At 34.5% G+C, this 26302-nt stretch overlaps 1 long non-coding RNA gene across 1 annotated transcript in view; it reads left to right on the forward strand.

Moving 5' to 3' along the window:
- Window positions 1-26302, forward strand: part of LOC122235100 — an 89491-nt gene that overhangs the window by 43167 nt on the left and 20022 nt on the right. Inside the window, exons 2-5 of the long non-coding RNA XR_006213221.1 lie at window positions 3998-4058; window positions 9994-10100; window positions 18168-18387; window positions 22234-22314. This is a non-coding gene — a long non-coding RNA (uncharacterized LOC122235100). The remainder of the gene's footprint in view (window positions 1-3997; window positions 4059-9993; window positions 10101-18167; window positions 18388-22233; window positions 22315-26302) is intronic.

Consider the following 26302-nt stretch of genomic DNA (forward strand, 5'->3'; position numbering starts at 1 on the left):
GGATAGAAAAATTAGAGATTAACATAACTGCTTTGAACATGTCAATTTATTCATGATAAGTTGCTTTCTACTTTTTATGCAAACTTTCAAATAAGCTACCTCATATTATTTATTCTTCAACAGATTGAGTCACAAGATGAAGAAAACTCAATCTGTTTTGTACTTAAGAGTACATGCTTTCTCTTCTCCTTGCCATCTTCCTCCTTTTCCTCCTCCTTTCTCTTCTTCTTCCATTTCTGTCAATATTTTATGATGATGATACAATTTGGAGTACTGGATTGGGGCAATACTCCCTGGTTACTAGTTATTTTTTTAGCCATAAGTGCTATATAAATATGTATTTTTTTCTTTCCGATTATCACGTGCACTAAAGACTTCACCTAACAGGAATATAACCATCCTGTTCTAATTTTCTAATATGTATCAAGGGAAAAATCTTGGATTATATCTGTACTACATTTTGGTTTTGATACAATCTTACTGAATTTTGAAGGTTGGGGGCTGGGTGAGAAGGAGAAAAAAAAATATCGTTTTGAATGGAGTATTCTGTTTTTGAATTAATGATGATCTCTGTTGCTTGTGAAGCATATTTTTCTCTAGCAGATCTTTTGATTCTTTCCCTGACAGACTGCTGTATAACATGTTTAATGAACATGACATAGTAGGTAGTAAGCATTCCTGACAGTTCTGAATAAATATTCATCATACTAAAAAAGGCAATGACATTCTATTCCCTTCATCATTAAAGGATCCTGTACACTTAATTCATTGTCTTACCATTACAACAAACTCCATTGGATGGAATGCCTGACTTGTATTTTTATTTTCTCTGTCTAAAATAAATTTTCTTTATATCCTCAAGTGATCAACACCATTTAGGAATAGGCTCATGTAAAGCCAAACAACTAAACAAGTGAGGAAGTTAAACAGTCAACTAGGTATTTTAGACAATCCAGTTAGTTCATGTAATGTAGGTTATATATCTAGATGAATGGTTCTGTTTTAAACATTCATTTAGGGTATTTAAATTGATTAAGGCCTCCCTTAATGTCTTCCAAAATAACAAGGGTATATGGCAAAGATATAATGTGTAGTCCAAGAACCTTTTGGTAACCTTGATCTATTTACAACTCACTCAATTTAAAGACAAAATTGAGTTAAGTAATGTTGCACGTTGTTCCAAAGTAATAAAAGAAAAAAGTTAAAGGATTTACATGAATTGATATCTTTCATAATGAGATGACCTTGACTAAATTGATGTTAAAGACAGAAGAAAATAAAAATATGGCTATAAAGTGAGCTATTAGTAACAACTTTGGAAATACAGACTTCCTTTCCTCCATTTCAAATTACAGATGTTGTGTAGACGTAGGGTGAATTTACTTATCACCTTTTCAGTTAAGATAATAATTTCAATATAAAGAGAAAGGCTGAGTACTATTTTAAAGCATCAATATGAGCTTTCAAATAAACATAGCTCAAATTAAAACTAAATGGAATTTTACTAATGTAAGTTTGAAACATGAATATAAACAACTCACCTATAATGATACAAAAGTTCTCCACCTTCACCTCTACCTTAATGGAAACGCAACTTGCTGAAACTTTGAAATGAATCTGTACCACAATTTTACAAAAAGAAAATGTTCAGAATAGAAAATCCTGCCAGTAGGCACAACTATATTGAATTTCTCTAGGGTCAGCATTAGAGCTGGCTACCTTTCAGAGAATATTTAGCAACAGCTAATTGAAAAAGCCAGATGTAGTTCAAATCCAGAGCCTTCTGAACTATTCAGAAACTGAGAAAAATAAATAGAAATGGTAATAATAATAATAGCTAGCATTCACTGGAAGTTTTCTGTTAGCAAGTACTATTTTGTATAATTTTTTTAATATATTAACTCAAGGAATCCTCACAACAATCTGAGGAAGAAGACAATATTAGTTTTCATATTTTACATGTGAGAAAATTGGGGTACATAGAATTTAAGTAATTTTTCTAAGGTCCAACAGTTAATGTCAAAGCCAAGTTGTGACCCTTAGAGCTCACAATATGCCACCCCAAACACGTGACCAAAGTTGAGGACTTATGGTAAGTGTAAAGTTGAAGATTACAAAATTGTAGAAACCAGTAAATAACATTGTTACATGATGAAATTCATGCATTCATTCATTTTCTTTTGTCACATTACTTGAGTTCATTGGATTCCTAATAATCCAGTTCCCACAGGAAATTAGTTCCTTATTGAAAAGCAGCCAGCTCCATCTCAAAGAGCTAAAGGACTAACAATTAATTGGTACTGGAAAAAAGGTCTTTTGTCCCCTTTAGTCTTTGTTTCCTCACCTGGACTTTAAGGACTCATATTTGTTCTACCGAAAGATTTTCAGTGTACTATGCACTTAGCATAAATATGTAGGATACTTAGGAGAAACATACAGGGCCCAGAATCAAGAATTGTAGTGTGGCTGGGAAGACGGTTACAAATTCAGGTGACACTCATACTCATGCACTGCTAAGGGCTACTGTAGTGGAGAAAGTGGAAGCAGGACAGGGAAGCACATAAAAGTGTTGGGAAGGCAGGCAGGTGAGACCGGACCTGCAAGGGCAGCTTTCAGGTTGTACAATTCTAGGTAACACAGTTTGTACCAGATCTGAGCATGAGCATCACCTGACGGCAGTCATGGGCAGTGACCTCAGTTATTCCTAAAAGGACTGAATAAAAAAAACTGCAAGTAAAAGAGAACGCTTTTTTTTTAAATGATGTATGATTTATTTTTTTTTGACTGTATTGTATTTCCTTGGTTTAAACATTTTTTCTAATATAAAACCCATACTAGTCTATTATATTGCATTATAAGTATATTTCATTTCCAAGAAGGAAAAGTCCAGAAGCTCTGGAGAGAGAGAACAAGGTAAACAGTGTGGCGTTGGCAGACCTTTCCACTGAAAGAGAATGCTTTTTAAATGACAATGTACTATACAAATACAAAATGTTGCTATTGTTATTGTTATTATTAAATTACTGTTAATAGACTGTACAACAAGACCCATTGTCTGCTTAGAGGGTGCTACTTGGTTAGCCCTGAGGAGGAGATGGAAATAAGCAAAACAGACACCGTGGATTAGTAACATACCATTACCTTTTAAAATTGCACAATAAACATTTGACATTCTCCATAATCACAATCATTATTGGAAATTATTTGATGTTAACTTATCACCTGGATTTCCCTATTTCAAGGAACCTCGGTCTTAGGTGGGCAAGGCGCGACTGCTCAGATTCTTCCTTGAAAATAGACTCTAGTATCTTCACAAGAATATTAAACCGTTTGTGGGGTTTTTTTTCCTATGTAGAAATGCCATGGAATTTCAGAAAAAGTTTTTTTAAGTGTAATAAATTTTTGAAAACGTGTTTCTGGCATATTTTAATTTTTTGTCTTTATATTATATAAAAAATGAGTATTGGCTGCTGTTTTTCAGAAAATTATGGGAAAAATTTTAAGTTGTTAAAAAGAACAAGTTTTAACCTATGGAAAAATTTCATTTACTTGAAAACACTTCAAATGATCCAATGTGCTAGTTTATGGACAAAAAAGGATAAAACACATGCTGATGCAATTGTTTTACATCTGTGGACATTTTCCAAATTCACCTTTTGGTAAATATTAATATCAGCAGCTGGGAGGACTTGTAATACTTAGGAATAATTTTTCAAGGCATTTGTTGGAGTTTGAAGCCACACTAGTTCCATTCACCTTAACAGAAATCATGTTTCTAATAATTTAGGCAAATGATTTGAGAATGTGTGGATTAGAGTTTTATAAACCAAGATTTAAGAATTCGTATTTAGGGAATGATATATTAACTATAACCTCATTCTGAACACAGCATTTGAATGCCATGAAAAAAAGCCATATCTAATATTAAAGAATCAGTTCATCTGTTCTTAACTGTTTTGCTTAGTTTGAGATTCTCTTCTTTCTTAATTATTCCCAGATTCTCCATGAAATTAGTAGATGGTGTGTGCTAACATCTTTGATATCATGCATTATGCCTGGTAAGTAACAGACTCCCAATAGAATTTTGAATGTAATAAGTAAATAATTGTGCTTTTCCATTTCTTTTCCTCACAAACTAAAAATTCAAGCATATAAGTAAACATAAGGATAAATAGTCAAAGAAACAAAAATTGTGACTAAATAATATAGGTATTTCTGCTTCCCGAGTAAAATTTTCCACTGATTTGTGTGCTGTCTTTGCTGTGGGAAAGTAGGCTATACCAGACTCCTTTAACATCAGGTACTGGCCATGATCTTAGCAAACAATGGCCCTCTTTCTTTTACCTTACCTTCTTCCCTCCCCCCAAACGGTTTCTATCTGCTGTGTTCCAGAATCGATACCTTGGATGGCCTTGTTCCAAAAATTCAGAAGGTAATTTTTTATCTGTCAATTTTGCCAATAACACAATATGGTAGGACTTAAATTGGCAACGCGAATGGATCCCCTTTGCTGACCTACACCAACATCCAGAGAAAAATAATCACTGCCTAACAGTGTAGTCACTGATAAAATAGAAGGGAAAGGAAACCTACTCCTTATTAAGCACGTACAATGTGCTACACACAATCTTCACAATTATCTCTAGATCTAAATATTATCTTAGTTTTATAGATATGGAGAGAGAGTTTTATAGATATAGTAACCTTACCAGAGGTTAAGAGATTGTCTGAAGACCTCTCATCTTTTAGGAATATAGTAACTTGGGGCACTGGGGTGGCTTAGTAGTTTAAGTGACTGACTCTTGATTTTGGCTCAGGTCATGATCTCATGGTTTGTGGATCATGCCCCATATTGGGCTCTGAGCTGAGAGCATGAAGCCTGCTTGGGATTCTCTCTCTCCCTCTGTCTCTCTACCCTTCCCCCACTCACATGTGTGTGTGCACACACACACTCTCTCTTTTTCTCTCAAAATAAATAAATAAACTAAAAAGAAAAAACAATACAGTAACTTGTATAGAGTTTGAAAAGTTAAGGTGTTTAAAGTCTAGGTTCTTTCTTTAACATCATACTAGTCAATAGTATGTACATGAGCATTTTTTTTCTCATCCACAACATATACAACAAAAATCTTATCTTGAGGAAGAAAAAAGATATAAAGAGTTTTAAGGAATGAAATATAGACACATGTGTGTATGTATATGCATATATTTATGTGTATGTTGTGTATCTGTGTGTATGTATGTATATTTATTATTATTATTCACAATGTGATAACATGATGTGATTTTGGAAACTCTATTACTCATCTAAAATATATTTTGGTGATTTTGAGTTTCTTCCTCTTCATTTTTTTTTAAATGTTTACTTATTTACTTTTGAGAGAGAGAGAGAGCATGAGACAGGAGGGACAGAGAAAGATGGAGAGAGAGAGAGAGAGAGAGAGAGAGAGAGAGAGAGAATCCCAAGTAGGCTCCACATTGCCTGCACAGAGCCCCACATAGGGCTCCATCTTGCAAATCCTAAGATCATGACCTGAGCCAGGCGCCTCTCTTCCTTTTCATTCTTAAAGCATCTACAATGGCATATAGTAATCCATGGATTGCTAATCAGTCCTCTAATATCTTCTCTTTATATTCCTATTTGTGTAGTCATTAGACTTAAAATTTTATTACCCTAAGATTACATCATCAGAGAGTTAATAGACACTAGAATTCCAGAAGATGATTTACAGTGGTGATGGAAGTTTGCATGGGCTTGTTGAGATAATGTGGGCTCTAAAGTCTACAAGCCAGTGACCAGTCACTGGGCTTGTGACCAACAGTAAGTCACCTGCCTCTCACTAAGCCTAAACTTCCTCATTTGTGAAATGGGTGCATCATTTATTTGCAAGGTTCTTGTGAGTTTATATAACACGTGATCACTGCCTTTAATAGTGTCTCAACAAACACTTCTGGAGTAAACACATGAATCTCTTGAGCACTTTTAGTTTAAACTAGAGATAGGCACTTGTGCAGCATTCCCATAGGTTGCCTAGCTTGTCATAACTTGTGTAGGTGACAACTATAAGCTGTTACCTCAGATAAAATGAGAATGATATGAACTAGAATACTCTAGGACAAATTATTCAAGTGACAACTTGTACTGGTAAACTGTAACTGCCTTATTACCTCCCATAAACTGGTTTCACAAAATTCCTAAAGAGGAGAGATCCACAGCATCTTAGTTAGTTGCAGAATCTGAATAAAGCAAGTGTCTAGTAATATTTTTCCTTAGAGACCCATGCCAAAGGGCGTTAAATAAAAATATGTATCTATAAAAGTATATGCATTAACTATTATTGTTTTAATGATAATATTAGTATCAGCCATATATTTAGTAGCTATGTTTGTTGGTATAATTATTTTTTAAATTCCTTTTGTCTTCAAATATTTCTATAAAATAAAGGCACAAGTACTATATTTGTTGGAAGCCTTGGCTAGAACTAATAATCTTCTGAGATGTTTCAGCTCTAGTGTCCATGAGTAAACAAATTTGTAAACAATAATGTGTGGATCTCTATGATCTTGCTTGACTAAAATGTAGTAATTCTTTTATTTCTACTATTAGTTTACTTTTTTCTTTTTCACTAATGATCATGTGATATATCTGAGACCCAGTAGAAAAGTTGCTCAAATCCTTTCTGTTGCTCTCCTTCTCTCCTCCCTTTTTGATGGCGAAGCCACAGGGTTTTCTAATGTGCCTCTGTTAGAATTTCTTTCTGAATCCATTAGAAGGCAATGTTTTTCTGCCTGCTAGTTCTTTTCAGCTCTTTGCTCATTTTTAGAGATATTCCCCCTACATTTAAGCAACATGTTTTCTTCAAACCAACTTTTCTTTCAGAATTCTTTATTTTTATACTGGAGGAATGAAAATAGCTCTACCTGCAGTCTCTTGCTTCACACTAATTAGAAACTCCAGGAGGTATCTCCTGGTTTCCATTTCTAGATTGTGATCAGATAAGAATCTGTCTGTGTTATACCCATTTTACTGTGGTATTGTAATCTGATCATCCAAAGCTTCTGTGTTAAGATGACAAAATGTATCTCACTGCAGGTTTTTTTTTATTTTCCATTGTTTTCCTATTTTTTTAGTGATGATAAATTAACTCTTCTAAAAGGAGCTGCTAAATATAGTGTTCTGGTGTTTATGAAGCTTTTACAAGTTTGTGACAATACGCTACATGAAACAGCAAAAGTTTTCATTTGCATTAAGGCTTGTAAGGTACTGTATCAAGGCTCAAATTTGATTTAATGAAGGGCCCAGACCAGTGCAAATGCTAGTTTCATTTGTTAGAGGTATAATATGCTACTTCTCCATGTAAAAATATTCAGTCTATGAATTATGTGAAAAAATATTATTTGCAAATACAGTTACAATCAAGGGTAAATATGTCAGAATTTGAAGCAAAAGGGAAGGTGTAAATAGCAATGTCATCTTAAGACGTAATTTCAAACGCTAGTCTACCCTGCATAATTCAATTTAAGGAAGCAATGACCTATATATGCAAGGATGATCTAGGATGTATGGTGGGAGATATATATAAGAAAGAGAATGATATAAGATATAAGGAAGAGAATGAAATTTCTGAAATGAGTTAAGTATAAGAGACTTGCTTCTAATATAGTAAAACTACAAGAGAGAATAACATTTAATTTTAACATATCACTACGGATAATTGTCCTATCTTCTTTCACCCGTTGAAGATACAATTACTTGCTTTGTGTTATGCAAAAATATGCATTAAAGATTTCATTGGAAAAAATTTTCCTTATCAACTTTTGTTATTTCTCCTTATTATGCAAAAAGTTTTAAAGTTAAGAGTTTAATTGTTGCATTTATAACAGCAAAAAAAAAATGTTGACCTATGGAATTATTTTGAAAGCAAAGTAAGTTTCATTTTCCAGTTAGAATTTTTTCTCAAAACCTTTGAAAGGGACATGCATCCTGGTCATTTAAAACATTCATAAGTAGCAACAGTATTTCCTTTTTACTTAAAGCTCAGCTATTTTATAGGCCTGAGAAGCAATTTCTAAGTGAGTAGTAATCATTGGTCTAATAAAGGTAGATTGCTGTAAGCCTCTTTCCTCCCATTTCCCTTCTTTGTGACCTTTATGCTTCCACATTTTGCACGCTCATCCTACCCCCCACCATAAAATTGTCCAGCCATTTCTCACACTCATTTGTATGATTTTCCTTAATGGCCAGATGTGTCATGCTATTCCACATGGTCCCTTCATTCAGCCGAGTCTGCTTGAAATTGTGCTCTGGGTTCCCCTTCATCATTTTACGCCATCTTTCTCTCTCTTTTGTTTCCTGAATATTGTTTCAATAGCTAACAAATTAACCTAAACAAATATCTCACATTTTTTATGTTATGACAACATTATTTCCTTTCTTTATTTGAATCAGAGTGAATCTTAATAGGATATGTCATTACAATTAAATAAAATTGCAAACTAAATACAAACCTTTGAAGAATATTCACATACACACACGCACACACACACGCACAGTCTCATCCTACAAGAGCTTTGTATCACAGAATTTTTGTTTTACATGGTTTTAAGTGTGATCTACAGGTTTTCAGGTTCCTGATCTTTGAATTTCTTATGGCAAGCCAAATGCCTAAGGCTAAAACCAGTAAATATAAAACAGTTTATTTAGTGGAAATGTAGTCTTTTAAATGCACAGCACTTCAAATATGAACCCTATTTCATTTGTAATTTCATAATTAGCATATATGTGTGTCATTTTACTGTGTGATGTTTACTAAACATCATTTTGATTATTAGCAAGGGAAATATTCAATGTTATGCTATTGCTACTTCAAGCATTGATTAAACTCTCTGCTGTTCATGAAGGCTGACAGGGATTCAAAGGAGGAAATGTAAAACTTGAAGGTACAGCAAAATAGTGACATTTCACTCTATAAAGCTGCCAATACTTTAATCCTGCATGTAAATCATTTTTATCAGTTCAATCCCATATCTTAATTTGTATACCAAAGGAAATGCCCCTTTACATTAACTTTAATAAATAGCAGTGTAACATTAACTGTACTCTATTCAAGGTCCTTGTGAGCAAGTAAGGATTTTTTATTTCCATATGTGTCCTCAGTTTTTTTTTTTCAGTTTCCTGTGCATAGATTCTTAGGGTATATTTTTCATTTTCCTGCTGTGAACAACCTACCTTTCATTATTTTGTTATTTAGAATCTTTACTTTCTCAGCTTAAGTGATGTCTTTGTCAATGATAACATTGTATTCATTTAGAGTGATGATTGATATGGTAATAGATACAGTGTGATTGAAAGCAACCTTTGTCAATAAGAAGGCCAAATACTCAAACTGTGTATTGGTCTGAATTTGCTCATTATTGGAGACCTTTCATAGTCATATTGACTTGCTGTCCAAATGTTGTTACTTACCTGATGCTTCCATTGTTTAAATGGTATAGACATTAGTATCGAACGTAACTTCCCCCAATATTTGTCCTAAAATATCCACAGCTCAATTGGGCAATATTCAAGCATGTTATAAATGTGTATATAATGGAGACTTTGAGTTTAAAAAAAAAGAGATATTTAAGCTTATAAAATGAAAAATTGCATCAGAAAAAGTCTATGAGTATTCTGCCTTTATACTTTGCAGACTACTGCATTTGTAATTTTGAAAGACCACTTTGTCCACTTTTATTGGCAAAAGGTACACAGACGTTGAACAGAAAATATTTTGTTATGATTCATGCATTTGATTTTGCTATATTTGTCTTTGGAAGATGTATAAAAAAATAGTTTGCTACAAAGTCCCTGCCATTTTAATGTATGCAGACCATTAAATATACATTCATGAATGGAAAAATTGCTCCTTTAAAGATCCAGTGCAAGAATCGTGATTGTGAAGAAAACTTTGATATTTTTTTCACTCAAAAAGACCCATTTTCTCTTTCCTCTAGCTGCCCCAGCCTTCTATTAGAATGAGTATCATCATCTAGTTTCCCCAAAGGACTGGCTTACCTGAGGACTACAAGCTCTCACAGTACTTTCCACTGCCTGCTACTTTGTAAGTGATGTATGCATGTTTGTGGATTTGAGGAACATGAGGGATTCAGGGATTCACAAAGAAAGATGATGATCATTGTTTTCAAATAGCACTTAATATAGGAAGAGATGTTACTAAATTTGCTGAGAACATTTTCAACCCAGACGATATGAAGCATTTACATGATCCTTGATTGTCTTGTTATAGAAACAGATAACAACATAAAAACATTTTTTTTTCTTTATCGTTACCTACTCACAGATGGAACCAACATGCTCTCAAATAGCATAGTTATCCTTTGATATATGACCAAATACTCACTTATTACATTGTGCATTTCCTACTTCTAAATTTATTAATAGATTCATCCAGTTTTTCAGAGAAATATTTCTGAATTGTCCAAGAACCTTATTTTTCCTTCTTTTTTTGTGGAGTTATATGAGAGTCATGGTCTTTTAAATCATCCTCCACTGTCTCTCGTGTATAAAGTACTTCATTGCAATGCTTTTTATTCCTATTCCTTGTTTTCCATGTCTGGTGCTGTCTCCCTAATCCAGGTCCTGATAACTAGTGTAACTGGCTTACTAATTAGACACCGGACCCTAGTATCTCTGCTCATCTTCTACTCTCATTTCATCCTGCAGCCTGTTTGTGATCATGTTACTTAAAGGCTTCCATCTGCTTACAAAGTGAAATTCAAACTCACTCCCCTAGCATCCATGTAATTCCTTATTTTGATCCCAACCTATAATTTTAACTTTATCACTCCTGTTTACTCTATATGAACTTGACCTACACACTATATCCAACACAACTTGCTCTTTTCTTTCTCTAAGTGTCTGCTCAGTTACATGCCTTCGTCTACAATAATTTCATTTCCCCATTCTCACCATGCTAAGCCCAGTATACCTTTCAGGATCCTGGTCTGATGCTAATTCTTTTATAAGCCTTTCCTGAATCTCCAAGAAAAAAAGCAATCACTGGGGTTAGATTCCAGGTGAGAGATAGCACAATAAACCTCCCTATGCCCTTCCTCATTTTTATGCGAGGCAGAAATATCATATTCCTCTTTTGGTATTCCCTATCACCCAGTAGCCAGGCCGGCTTCATGAGCATGTGACCTGTGCAGTTATACTGGGCCACACATTTAGTAGGGCCTTGTGTTTGGTTTAATGCCCTGCCTTCTCCATCTTGTAGTTATTATGTTTTGAACAAGGGTCCCTATATTTTCCTTTTACACTGAACCCCACAAATTACGTAGCCAGTCCCAACTGTATTTTTCTCCAAGTAATTGTTTAATAAATATCTGTTAAATGGAATGTTTGTCAATTTCCAAACTCACTTCTCTCTTCCACTGAAACAAAATGGAGGTGAAAACCTCCAGGTGAAAACCATAACTCAACTGATGCCTTTACTTTTGTAAAGAAAGTTTTAAAATAATATTTAAATGAATATTTTATTTACTCTTATCTCGTGTTGCCGTAGATGAAAAGAGTTGGCAGCATTTTATACAGGTTGGAATAGACTTTTTTATGTTAACGTTGAAAATGATCTGCTTAATAACCTAACCCACAGAAAAAATGGCTTGGGATTTTCATAGTTGACCCTGAAATTGATAGATATAGTTGATATTACACTTGCAGTGACTGAATTACTTAGAAAAACAGCAACAATATATTCAGCAGGTAGTAGTGATTCACTATTTAATCAACTCTGTTACATTAGTTAATTTATAAGACTTTTCTTGAGGCTGATGCAGTGCTTGGCAGCACATATTTATAATTAATATTTGGAAAACAGTGGTGAAACAAGATTGTGTAGAATTTTATAGTTGGAGAGAAAGCTGACAATCCTCAGACCCTGTCCTGAGTGGCTCATCATGTGTAGTAGTAAATCTCTCTGGCAAGAATTTTTCTCTGTGAGTTATTTTGAAAGATGTTGATCTGGAAATATTTCCAGACTATTCAGTCTTTTTTATTCTCTATAGATTTTGTCTTGAGTACATACTCAAGGCTAAATTCTCCCTGCCCAAGATTCACAATAGAAAAGATCATTCAAGGACATTGCATGTTTCCTCTGTGTACTGAATGACCCAACTCTCTACAATACTGTGCAGGGACCATGAACAGAAGAATTTAAGCACCAATGCACATGCAGCAACATCTCTGTCTTCCTGTGTTAGGAGTTATATATTTATATTTTAGAATCCAATTTTCTTTAATCTATGTATTACCTCCAAGTGGCCATAATGATACAATAAGTAAAGGTGACTTTCATTTCGTTCTTATGATAGTTAATTTCCAAGGTTTAGAATGTATCATTTAGAGAAATGTTGCATGCTTTAAGCCATGGATAATTTTTGATTATCAAATATCAGATATGTACTGATCCCCAAATTATCATAGGTGAGTGGTGATACAATAAATTCTTTAAAATTCAAAACTTCTGTATGTCAGATAACATATTTAAATTACCTTCTATACATAATACTTGGATTTCTAAGTATGCAATAAAACAATGAATTGACTTAAATGGTAATATTACCAATCAATATCAATATATAAATATTTAATTTTTATATTTAAAAATATATTTATAAAAATAAGTCTAATATTTATAAGACTATTAACCAGTTCTTTTAGCTACTTCCTCATAATGGAGCATGAGAACTTATTTGGAAAAGATCTATGCTTTTTAAAATGAATGATAACTATGAATGTTTTCAGATTCTTAAGACATATCCATAATAACTCTGGTTCAGGGCTTCAGCATTTTAGTGTTTCAGTATTATTTACCAGGTTTATTCTATTTGGCTTGAAAATGCATTGTGAACAATTATGAGAGAGAAACCCATATAGAGGCAAGAGTCATACAGTGTGGCAAGCTCTAAACAAAATATGAACCCTATGGGAGTTAGCCCAGAGGACAGACTCTCTGATAATTTTCAGTACTTTGAATAGATGAGACACTCATAAATATTTTCTGCAAGTCTGGTGAATGAGGCAGATTATGCTTTAATAATTTCACTGGAAAAGCTGATGAATCAAAACTTAATAGCTTTTTAAATAGAACATATATTTGAAAAGAACCAAATTGAAAATAGATTATATTTTAAGACATGAATATTCAAGATATTTGGGTGGAGAAGGAGACGGGGGTGGGGGTGGGGAGAGAATATATTTGGAAGGAAATAACATAAAATAACATATTCTTGTTTTCATTTTGGCTATATACCCTAAGCCTAAGATGTGACAGTTCATGGTTGCCTTTATATTTAAGATTTCTGAATAGAGTTTCTCTTCATGTACGTATTTTTCAAATGCAATAAAACTTTAATCTTTAAGCTGAGCAGGCAGGGTATTCAGGGAAGGGTAGAGAGAGGAGATGACTTCTAACAAAACTGTCATGATCATGTTCAGTAGCCAAAAATATTTACTAATCAATAAAGAAATAACTTCATCTCTAAGGGTTAATCAGTTTTAAATGTTGCATTCTCAGCAAGTATTTAAAAATAAATATCCCACTGGAAACTAAATGATCCAACTCCACCTGTATGCTAATAATGTTTGCTAATATCTCTTTTCTTGATGGCACATGACTGGAGTAATTCTCTGAACCTATCTCATCTATTTATTGCTACCCAATGTATAATGGCATGCAGATATAAATACTAATGGAGGAAGTGCACTGCCTTAGGGAACACCCATCATGACAAGCAACTAATTGCTTTATGTACATTAGTACCAAGTGAAGCGTTTTACATTTTCTGAAAGGCACCAGCACCCTCTACTTTCTAATTTACCAAAATGTCACGTCCCCTCTCGAAAGAAAGGATTAGAAGACGTTTTCAAGATATCACACTAATTCCCCTCAATTCTTTGTGCCCTGCAAGCTGGACTGAAAACAATTCTAAGTTACAGAATATCTAATATTATACATCAAATCACTCATGATTGGGTGATTTTATTTCACTTAATGCATAACCATATATATACTGTATATAACCGTATATGTGTAGTGTATCTATACTATGTACATATGTATGTATACTATACATATATACCTATGTATGCTATACATAACTATATATACCATATATATGTGTGTGTGTGTGTGTGTGTGTGTGTGTGAATGTGTGTGCTACTTGGATTCCATTCATATAGAATGAACAAACCTGTTGAAATATTACTCTTACTCTACTAGAAATTGCTATTCATGTAAAGAGAAAAAGAAGAAAACACACACACATACACATCTTATTTTTTATTTTATTTATTTTATTTTTAATTTTTTGAGAGAGAGAGTGTGAGTGCACATGGAAGAGGGGCAGAGAGAGAGAGAGAGAGAGGGAGAAAGAGAATCCCAAGTAGGCTCATTGTTGTCAATGTGGAGCCCTACGTGGGACTTGATCTCATGAACTGTGAGAGCATGACCTGAGCCAAAATCAAGAGTTGGATGTTTAATCGACAAAGCCACCCAAGCGTCCCATACACATTTTCTTTTGAAAACAAAACTGAAAAATGTATTTTGGAAAAAATATCAGTCTCAAGCATTGATGATATTTCCTATGTGGCATGGAAATGATACTTTGAAATATGTGTCTTTAAAGAGCATAGTTGGTGATGATATACCATTATTAGAGAGTTAACCTGCATAATGGGAAATGCAGAATTTGATATATGTGTCTTTAAGGAGCATAGTTGGTGATGATATACCATTATTAGAGAGTTAACCTGCATAATGGGAAATGCAGAATTGCTTAGTTTGGCAAAGCAAAGTTTTCTGTCCTGAAGATTTCAGTGAGACAAGTTATTACTGTTGTCACCAAAGCGGTTATAATGGTAACTACTGAAAATTAATAAATGCAGCTGCAAACAGGGGGAAGCAAGTTAGACCAAATCTTTTTCAGTTTTTCTTTCTCCTGTTACTGCCATGCTCTCGTCATCTATGTTTACTTCTCTCAAATTTGAAGATAGTCTTGCCTGTAAAAATAGGCTGTATTTCACTTCTAGAATAGGTTATTTATTCAGATCTATCGACACAACGTATTTTGTGGTAGTCCTTCCTTAGGAGGAAGAAAATCGGTGTCTTCCTCACACAGTGTGTCAGTGCTATCTCCCCATCGAAAGGAAAGTGTTATGCTGTGCATTGGAAAAGAAAAAAACAGGGATATAGGGAGGAATGATATAGAGAATGTATTCCCCACATTGTTGTAGAAACTTTAGTTTATATTGTAAGATGATTACATTAAGCCAGATATTATGCACTGCTAGTCCAGGTCTGATGTCTATGGAAAGATGACAGTAGATTTGTAAAATCCTCACAGGCAAGATTTATGGTTCAGGCAGGAAGGTGGGATTGCAGAGACATCCCACATAAAAAGCTAGACACACTGGCTGTGGAATTAGGGACACTTACGTTTGTATCCTAAGGACTCCAGGACCATGGGCAAGGTTCATCTTCCTCCAATTCATTTACTTTCCTTGTAACACTGACCATTAATGCGTGTTTCCTATAAGGCTGTTGTGAGAATTATATGAAATAATGTATATAAGATACTGGACAAATGCAGGTAAAGACTTGAAATTAATAGCTAATTTCTTCTTCTTATTGATTACAGTAAAAATAGGCTTTCTGGGCACATTCTGAGCTACTTATTTGATTTTTTTAACTGAATATCAGGCTGATAGATACAAAAGTTACCTTTATCTATGACAGGAAGGAGCCCTGGCTTATAATGGAAGGGATTTTTTGAATGCAAGATATTGTAAGGCAAACTATAGGTTCTTTGAGGTAAATTAAGTCCTCAATATAAAAATAAATATATCATTAATTAAGAGTTAACATAGATACTGATATATGAAGTAAATTATAAGCTATTTACAAATATTATATAGTATGGGTTTTGTTTGTTCTTCTGTATTACTCATTAATTACTATTTTCCATCTTGTAAAAGTTGGACATTGGTGTTTTCCTGTTTATTCTATGCAACCTGAATATATGTTACATTTATTCATATGTGTGCATTATCAAAATTTATTAGAAAATGTAAGTAAAAAAACACTTCTTTTATTGTACTTTGACAATTTTCAAAGAAAGATGTTGTGTATGATAATTCACTGATTTTTTGAATAACAGAAAAAAATGAATGAAACATTATTAATGTTATTTAATATCATCATATCTTTTTAGATCATTACTGTTAACCATCCAGTCATTATCAGAGTTAAGTCTTCAGGTATTTATTAGATAACCCATAGTACACAAAGTAACATTTGAAATCTCTGATTTAATATTGCTTCTCAGGATAGAAATGTCTCTTGAAATTGTGAATTTATTGAATATTTCTACATGCAAGCATTTTGAAATAAAGCAGCAGAACTTGTTTTTTAAAATTACCCCATGGTTTATTTTTATTTAAATAATAAGTGTATTCTTGATCAAGTTTGAGTTGTTTTAATTTTGAAAGTACAAATGTTTATATTTTAATTTTATTTAGATCCTTTGACAAGCAGGTGACTGTTAGGAATTACTTTAGTACTTTCTTTTTTTCCCAAATATTATAATTATCTACTTTCTTTTCTAGTCTTCTCACCAGTGAGCTCTTTACTAGTAAAGCATGCCTCTTTTTTTTGCCTACAGATTTATTTCCTCCAGAGGCAGTAAGTCCTCTGTCCAAAGATTCCAGTCAGGGGTTGAGGGCCACTTTTACCAGCAGCGTTTCTCAATGCCCTCCAGCATCAGATGAAGACAAGATTGTGTGTCAACTAAACTTCAGTAAAAAAATAAAAATTAACAGATATTGGTGTGATAATGATAGGCACGAATGTAATAGCACAGCAGCTATAAAATAGTAGAAATAGCATTATTAAAAAAATTATTTTAGACATGCAACTTTGAGTGAGAATTCTAAATATTTCTAAAGGAAGTTCCAGTTCAGTCACACAATATTCTCCGACAGGACTCAGGGCTCATTCATTCTACATTAAAATGGAAAGAAACAGCAAAGTCAGGATGCCTTAGCATTCTCAAACAGTGGCACCAAAGAAGCCCAATACAAATGACTTGACATCCAGTCCAACACTCCAGGTCTTTAAAGAGGATCTTATGGCCAATGTTCCTCGCCTAACGTGACGAAGAGGCAGAACCAGTTTCATAGTCCAAATTGTGACTTCAGGGGAAAAAACCAAACAAACAAAAAAGACATAGGTCACTTGGTGTCTTGTCCTTCGTTCCTGAAGTTAGGGTTTCTTGATTAGTACCCCAAAATGGATCTTTTGGGAAACAACATATACACAAGTACTAGTAAAAATGTATCATAGGGAATAAGGGGAAAGGGCAACCTGTCTCAAAGATGTCCTAAGATTAGTTTCAAAAGCTAACCTGGTTCTAAACAGCTTAAAGGCAGCCACAGGTTAAGAAACTCAGGTGGTATGAAGAAAAGGATTGTTCTTTCTCTTTTCCCTTACTTTCAGTATGTCCTGGACCATCTAGGCTTTCTGTCCATAGCACAAATAATTGATACATGGGCTTGCATGATTACTCTGAGGATTAGCTTTTTGTGTATGCAGACTGAAAAAAATTGTCATAAATATCACACTCAAGGAAATTTTCTGCAGCCAATTCATGGGCCCCTGAGTTTCCTGGGCATCACATAATCCTTTTGCAAACTTCTGTTAAATGTAAGAATAAAGTAGCTAGATACAAATACAAAATAATGAAGGGTAAGCAGATTACTTGATGGGAAAAAACAAAAGCTCCCGTAAAGGCACTTTGTCCATGAATGGATGCCAAATTTTTGCTGAGTGGAGATACAAAGAGGGGTGTCTTCTTCAGCCACGTTGCTGGTGTCACCCCTCTGAGTCCTTTCTGTTAAGGATATTGGGGAGGAAAGAGCTAAGAGGTACATGCAATAGAGAGGAAATCATGGGCGTGATAAGACAGAAATTGTCTCAGATATCATGAATCTGCATCAGGGCCTTATGGAAAAAAACAAAGAAAGATTTTTTGTGGGTATTATATTGTGGGGGTAAATGTAAGGCAGATCATGAAAGTTTTTTTTTTTTTTTTTTTATTTCTTTGTACAGTGTAAGGTCCCTTAGACTCACTGAGGCTTCAGAGAAACTCGTACAACTTCGGCATCTTACCTGTGGCTTTTGAAACATTGAAAGAATGCGCTCCTGGCCCCTAAATGTTGCCCATGTCTCAATGAGGTTTTGGAGCAAGGAAAGAAACAAAAGGCTCTTGGGCAACCGACATCAGCCTGGAAGGCCAGAACTTCATGTATTATACAAGAACACTACGGAGGTAAAGAATGAATAGATTATGTGGGCAAATTGGGATGAGGATCAGATATAAGTGGATTGTATTAATAAATTACGAATTAACACTATGCTCCATTGTCAAAATAGTTTAGAAATGAGTAATGTATCATTCCATTGGAATTCCAGCATTCCAAGCTAATTCTTCAAAATGACTTTAATTATTTTTTTCATTCATCAAATAATCCTTCTTCTTACATTTAATATCAAGTATATGTTATGAGTTACAACCAAATGTGGCAAAACTGGTCCAGTTATAAAAATTTGTCTATGTTTTTATTATTATGAGAAATGAAATTTAGTATTGATTAAATAATATATTTATTTCTCCATAAATAGGATATCTGCTTATTGTCCCAAGAAATTTGATATTCTATACTTAGTTTTCAAGGTTGTAGGAAACATGTATAATTACAATTTTCTTAGAGGACATATGTGTATATATATGCATACACACAATTTGTTTAAATAGGTAAGACTTCTTGCTGTTAATATGCCGATTGATTGCTTTTTTGAAAAGACTCCAGTGTTGTGCATACCTGCATGTACCAGTTGCTGTGACATGACTTTGTTTTCCACTTTGCTACAATTAAAAATCTTTTTGAAATTTTTGCACATCTTATACAGATAAGAAAACATATATTTAGCCTCCCCTCGCCCCCGCATAATCTTCCCTTGCCAATCCTGACACCAAGAATTTAACCTATCGGATGGTAAGTTAATCACCTTCTGCTACCAACAGTCACCCTTTCTGAATTTCACTACCAACCATTAAAAGCTTCATCTTCCTCCAGTCCCCCAGGCCAAATATCTTATCGTCATTTTCCCTTTCCCTAATCTATCACTAAGACTTGACATTTTGGGGGGGTCTATAATGTTTCTTGAGCCTCCCTTTCCAACTTAATAGCCAACATTTTATCCCAGGCATCTGGGTCTCTCCTCCACATGAGGAAGAGCGCTAGAGACCTAGTCCCTTCCTTGCCTCCAGGTTTCCTCCGCTGTACTTCATTCCCATGTACCTTCTAGAATAACTTTCCCCCCGTTTTTTTTTTTTTTTCAAGTAATCTGCTTGCCCTTCGTTATTCTAACTCTAACTTTTTACTTTGGCTTTCAGAGCTCCATTGTCCATTGCATTTCTTACCTTACCATTCTTGCTCTTTAGACTCTCTGTTCTTGTCAAGGTAAATGTGCACTTCTATTCTACACTTGCTCAATTAACCTACCGGTCTTCGTGTCCATGCTTCCCTTCCTGCAACTCCCTTGTATCTTCTGAATTCCTTGTCTTAAATGTTCAATAATAGGGAATGATCAAGTAAATATGTTCATAGGATGAAAGACCATGAAGTCCCTGAAAATATTTTACATATCGGTTTCAGTTAGTAATGCATATTTTCACATGGGGGGAAACTGATTAAGCAATCATTTGAATAGGGTCTTAAATGAGGATTCCTGGGAAATAGATATTTGCTTGCAGGAGGTTTTGTAGGGCGTGCCCTTGGGATCAATACCTTTAAGGAAATGAAGCAGAACCGAGCTGAGGAGGGAGTTCAACTACATGGCAGTTGGAAAAGGGGATCCAATCTTACAGGGATCTCTTCAGCTGAGAGCGACTCTGAAAGAGCCACTCAGCCAAGGGCCTGTGGTTCCAACACTCCCAACAGTGGAAGCAAGAATGTCTCAGGGCTAAAGGGCATCTGGATGGCATGCCACAGTATCCACTCAGAGATAAAGACAGTAAATTTATAAAATTAGATAATTAGAGGAGCAACAGCCGCAAAGAGACACAAGGGCATGTGCTTATTATCTTTAGTTAGTAGTAGTATAAATGACTTTGGTATATCTATTTTCTAACATTTTCTCCATTGGTTGTGAAAAAAGGATGACTAAAATTTTATTCAGGTAAAAGTAATGAATGTTACTTTAAAAATATCACCTTTGACCTTTTTTCTTAATTTTTAAAATGTTTATTAATTAAGCAAACTGATTACTCTGTCCTCCCTAAGGACTTTTTGTGGGAGAGGGGGTGATGTAAAATTTGATCACATTTTCATTTCTTACTACAAATTCTAAGCTATTCTATGTTGGTGTTTTTTAACCCTCTCTCTACTACTAGATAATAAACTTCTCAGGAAGAGCTCTTATGTCTCTCTGTTCTATCTGGAGTCTCTTTTTTCACTGTGATTTTAAAATGTAGATATATTTTAATAAATATAAAAATCATATATATACACATATACTTAAAGCTGTTAACACAGAGTTCTGTGGATTAGATAATTTTGCTCTTGAGCACCTGGAGGAAAGAAAATTCAGAGCTAGATTAGGGCTAATTTTAACAAACAGCCAGAATTTTTTAGCAAATCCTGGCTCAGAAGCAACATTGTGCTTGGAGGTGAGATTTTCAGGCATTGCTTATGTAACCACTTCATTCTGTGGTGCAAAATAATAGCTAAAAGAAAGTCGTGAGTGCCTACATCTAAAAGTAATTTTGGTGATTGTTGGGAATGGCCCGTTAATGTTACCATAAATGATTTATTTCTTATTCTGGGACTTCAGCTTGTCCCATTGTATATTTTCCCCAAACATAGAATGATCAACTTCATAAAGTTGTACAGAAAGCTTTGGAAAAGGTGAAATTACCTTGATGTTTTGTAACTTCCATAGGCATGGACTTTTCAGTCATTTTTAGAGTAATAGATGATCATCAAGTAACAGTTTGTGTAAGGAATTATTGTGAGAATACTTTTAAAATAAGCAAGATTCCTGGAACTCTAATAGTTTTTCTTCTAACTTAACATTGGAAGAAAAAAAAAAGACAGGAATATCTATTTTTGCTATATTTCAACTTCAAGAAAACTTGAGTCAGAACAAACTAAACATAGTTTAAGGGTCACTTAAGATACTACTTAGAAATAGCTTCAAGCCCCAAGGCCATTTTGAGCTTGAAGTTATTTAGTCCAAATAACTAAAATTTACCCTTAACAGAGAACAGTTACAGACTCATACTGATCAGTGAAGATTCACTAAAACTACGTAGTTAGTTGGTGTGCATATTCCAGAAGAAACGTGAATTCAGAATACATGTAGGAGACCTAGGAACAAATTCACAGAATTAGTAAAGCAGTGATATAATTTTCAAAAAGTTTACAACAATAATAAAGCTAATTTGATTGAGAATTTTACTTAAATTTGGCTGAAACTTAGAATTTCATGTTTAGTAATGTCTAAAATATTGTATGTATTGTTAATAGTTCTAACAATGTTTGAAGATTTATTTTTAATGGAAAAAATGTTTCCCAACGGTTTTTTTTTAAATCTCGCCTAGTAAAAAGCATCTAGTTTAATCTCCCATCAGTCTATGGATACTTGCCTAAAAATGTGTCCTGTTATCCACCTCCTTCCCCAGCCTTCAAGGAAATCACTTTCTTTCACTTCTTGTGTTACTATTCTCTAAATATGTTGTTCCTATTAACCCAAGGGCTTATCATCTATAAAACTTGTTTTGATCTTAGATTCTGTTTTCTCCTTCAGTTGACAAGGTCTGTAGATTCTACATCTTCTCTGGCCTCAGAAATCACTCTTGAATTTGCTTCTTTTAGTCTTTCCTTTCTCATTGCCTTAGTTTAGACCTTCACAAAACCATGAACTCCGAAATCTCTCACTATGTCAGTCTCCACCAGTTAACCTTAGCTTTTCCACTAGTTGACCTTACCATCCTTCATCAAGTTGACTGTTTGAAACTCTTGTTCCTTTCCTATTGTTTAAAGAATGAAACCTATGTTATCTCAGAAAAAGAAATATAAGCCTCCATAATCTGTTTCTCCCTCTTTTCCAGACTTGCCTCCAGTACTTTTCCTCAGGCATTCTTCAATCTTCTTTGACCAAGAAGATAGAGTTTGGATGGATGTAAACAGAGGTATGTAGAAAGATAAACACACCTGTTTAGTGAGCCAGAAAATAAAGAACCTTCTGGCTATATATGCAATGTTAGGTTTTAGAACCACATCACTTTCCTTTCCCCAATTAACCTGCATTCCCATTATTCTACACTCAGGACTTTTCAGACTGCTAACAAGTTTTTGAACAATTTATCTTGAAACTTTCAGTTCAGGAGCAGCTTTCAAACATTTTATAATTTGATTAAGTGTCTACTGGGTCTTTGAGATCCACCTAAAATGTCACCTCCTCAGTGAAATTTCTTCAATACTTTTGGGAAGAATTCATTTTTATTCTGGTTGTTACAGCAATGAAGCCACATTTCTATGAGTTACATTTCTAGCAGTTATAAAGCTATATATTTATCTACCATTTGGGTGGATAGTGAGTTGATCTCCACATGTATAGTGCCTATCTAAGGGATAGAGCCCGATAAGATCTGCTAATTGACCAAACAAATTAATGCATCAATTTTCTAGAACTCCAAGGAGGCTATGGTGGATGTGCATGGCTGAATCAATCTTAAACAATGAAGAAACATCACCTCCTATATTATGTTAATCTTAGGATGTTACAGAAATAACTCAAGCAAAAAATAATGAGAGTTTTAATTAGAATTGTAACTATGGAAATAGATATAAAAAAGTAAAAGTTAATGATATTTTCCAAGTAGAATCAAAATATCCAGGCAACATTTGATAAGAGGGATAAAAGGAGGAAAAAAAAGGGAAAGGTAGCTTTAAACCTGACTGAGATAGTTTTTAAGTATATAAATATTTTTTATTTTGTATTTATTATTTGCATCTATGTATTCTTTCATACCTAATGACCAAAGCATTGAAGTTTATTTCAATAATTCGTAATTTAGCTTTTGTGTCATTTTTCCAAGTATTGACAGAGGATTCTTTCAGTGTAACCAAACAAATCTAAAAGAAAAAGCCCAAAGTAGTCACTTTATGCAAACAAACAAACAAACAAACAAACAAAACCCTGAATTTTCAAAATCAAGTGTCAGGAAATGAACAGTGACTAAGAAATAAGGGATCAGGATCTTAGTTTCAGATTAACCTTCTATCACTGTAACGTTGGGATATTATCCAGTTATTATTACATATAACTTATTATCCAGTTATAGCTACCAACTTAGTAAAACATTGGCTTTTGTGATTTTCTATAGCTCTTAAAATACTGTATCCTAAGCTTGGCTTTTTAACTACCAAACTTCAAATAAAAAAGACATCGATTTTCATTTGAACCAATATTTAAAGAAAGACAAAGTCTGTCAGTGGAGTATTTTCTGTACTCTAATAAGTCTCATAGTTTGCTATTAATGGAAATATCTTTTTCTTGGTTACAAAAAGGAGAATTAAGTATCTCCCCATTAGTTTCTGTTAAAGACATTCCTACAGTGTTTCAGAGTCAAAGAATTTAGGGTTGATTTTCAAATCAATAATGATTCTATCCAAATATTACCTTTATCTAAGCCTTTCTAACTAGTCTTAACCTGCTACTAGAAAAATATTCCAATCATTAAAGAGGTCTATGCTTGAAAATTTCTTAGTTACATAGGCGATGCATGGATATGCACTTAAAGGACATTAAGTTACTAAACATCCAATCATTCATTCATTTGCTTAATATTTTTAGTGCACTTCTGTTAAAGATACTGTGAGTGTAGCAATGAACAGGAAAGATATATTAGTCAAAGTAGGCTAATTGCTACAGTCAACAACTCTAAAATCAATGACTTAAGGTGTTAAAGGCTATTTTTTCACTCACATTGCAGTCCAAATGTGTATTTGGATTTAGTACTCCATATGTGGATCAAGAAATCATGGCTCCTCCTTGCTGGTGGCTTCTCAATGTCTGTCACCAGATTGTTCACAATAGTCTGAGTGATGAAGCGAGAAGGATCCTGGAGGGTCTGTAGATGTTTTAAAGGCCGGGCATGAAAGCTGAACAGGTAACTTCTGCCTACATTCCAGGGCTGTAACTAACCACACTGCCACACCTGGCTGCCAGGAACATAGGAAAAACAGTCTATGTGCCCAGGAAGAAAAGAAAATGGAAATTGTGGATGCAAAGCGTTATCTGTGCCAAACAGATAATGACAAATTAAACAAATAAATGAAGAAGATGACTTCAGATAGTGACAAGTGACAAGAGAATTAAAACTATATCATATGAAAAAGAATGATGAGATAGCAGAACCTAATACAGATTAAGAGGTCAGGAAGTTTTCACAGAGTAGACATATTTAAGCTGAGACCTAAATTACAGAGAGAAAAGACAGAGAGACAGAGAGGTAGAGAGGGACTGCTATGAATACACACAGTCATAGAGTATTGCAGGGAGAGAGGCTAGCAAGTACTATGGCTCCAAGTTAAAACTAGCTTATTTTCAAACAACATAAAGATGACTGTGAGACTGGCTCATGGAAGGCCTGTTAGCGGATGGTGAGGAGTTTTCATTTTGTTCAGAATGCAACAGGCAACCATCGAAGCTTATGAGAGGGGAGTGACAGATTCACACTGAAGAGATTACTGTTTCTAGAATGCTGAAAATGGATTCCAGGAACAAGAATGGCAGTGGGAGACCAGTTAGTGGGCTATTACAACAGTCATGTAAAGAATGGTGCTGTAGACTAAGCTGGTAACCTTGGAGATCTAAACAAGATGCATGAGTGTGAAATGCATATTTAAAAATGAAGATGACAGACTTGTTGTTGGGTTGGAGGAAGGGTGGGGTGAAGGGTAAAGAAGAATCAAAGAGAACTCACGTTTTCGTCATGACCAATTAGATAGATAATAGTGACATGTAATGAGATATGAAAGACTGATAGAGAAACAAGTGTGTGGGAGGGACTGGGAAATTAAGAGTTCTATTTTGACCCCCATTTCAAAGCCAAGGGGAAATGTCAGGAAGGCAGTTGGATATTGAATGAATATTAAGCAGGTACAGTAATTCATTGATATTACATAAGACATAATAGTGTATAATCGCACATAACCTTAATTCTGGGGTTAAACTCATTATGGACCTCAACTATCCAAAAGAGCTTAATCACCAAGCCTCGAGAAACCAGCAACCCTTGCCCGAATGTGTACCTCTTCTCGCTCCAGGCCCATCTCAACGTGGGGGTTTCTATCACAGAACTATATCTGGCATCTGGTTCTTACTTCAGGGCCATCCATATGTAGCAGGATGCCCTGTGCTTTCCTATCCTGCAGTCCAGATAAATGACTAAAGGTCCAAAGTTGAAATAATAGGTGCTAGGCACATTCCATGTTTCCTGAGAGCCGCACTGAAGTGTGACTAGATGTATCTGTCACCTCAGGCATTTTACGACAGATAGACAAAAATTATAAAAGCAGATATGAGATTCAATTTTAAAGTTAATTTGGCTGAAAGTATGACAGCTGAGAGTGACTGGAAAGGTATGTCCACTGCCCTAGACACTACTACAGGATTTCCAATAGTTCATATTTGAAGGTAATAATTGGAGAAAAATCTGTTTTATGATTATATCCTCACTCTACTGTTCATACTTCTGTCAGAGTACTTATAAAATTGTCTAGTATGGAATGGTGTTACTTAGGCAGAGATTCAATATAGAGACAAAAAAGGGCCTACATGAAACCCGGGAGCCAACAAGACATATAGTTTGAGCGAAGGAGGACAGCCAGCAGAGGAAATGGAAAAGAACAGTATCAGTATGGGCAAGCAGGGAGAGCTGATTTGTCTTAAAATTCAAGAGAATATTTCAAGAAGGAAAGACTGAACAATTATGTTGGAAGTTATTAAGAATGGGAGGAAGCCAAGAACAAAAAAGTAACTATTAGATTTTGCAGCACACAAGTTCGTTGTATGACTTGGGTGAGACCAATTTCACCAAAAGAGTAGGCACTGACACATCACTGGACAAGTTGAAAAAAGAAAATGGCATACAGTTTGGAGAGAGTGAATAT

Source organism: Panthera tigris, chromosome F2 (assembly GCF_018350195.1).
Source record: "Panthera tigris isolate Pti1 chromosome F2, P.tigris_Pti1_mat1.1, whole genome shotgun sequence".
Classification (NCBI taxonomy): domain Eukaryota; kingdom Metazoa; phylum Chordata; class Mammalia; order Carnivora; family Felidae; genus Panthera; species Panthera tigris.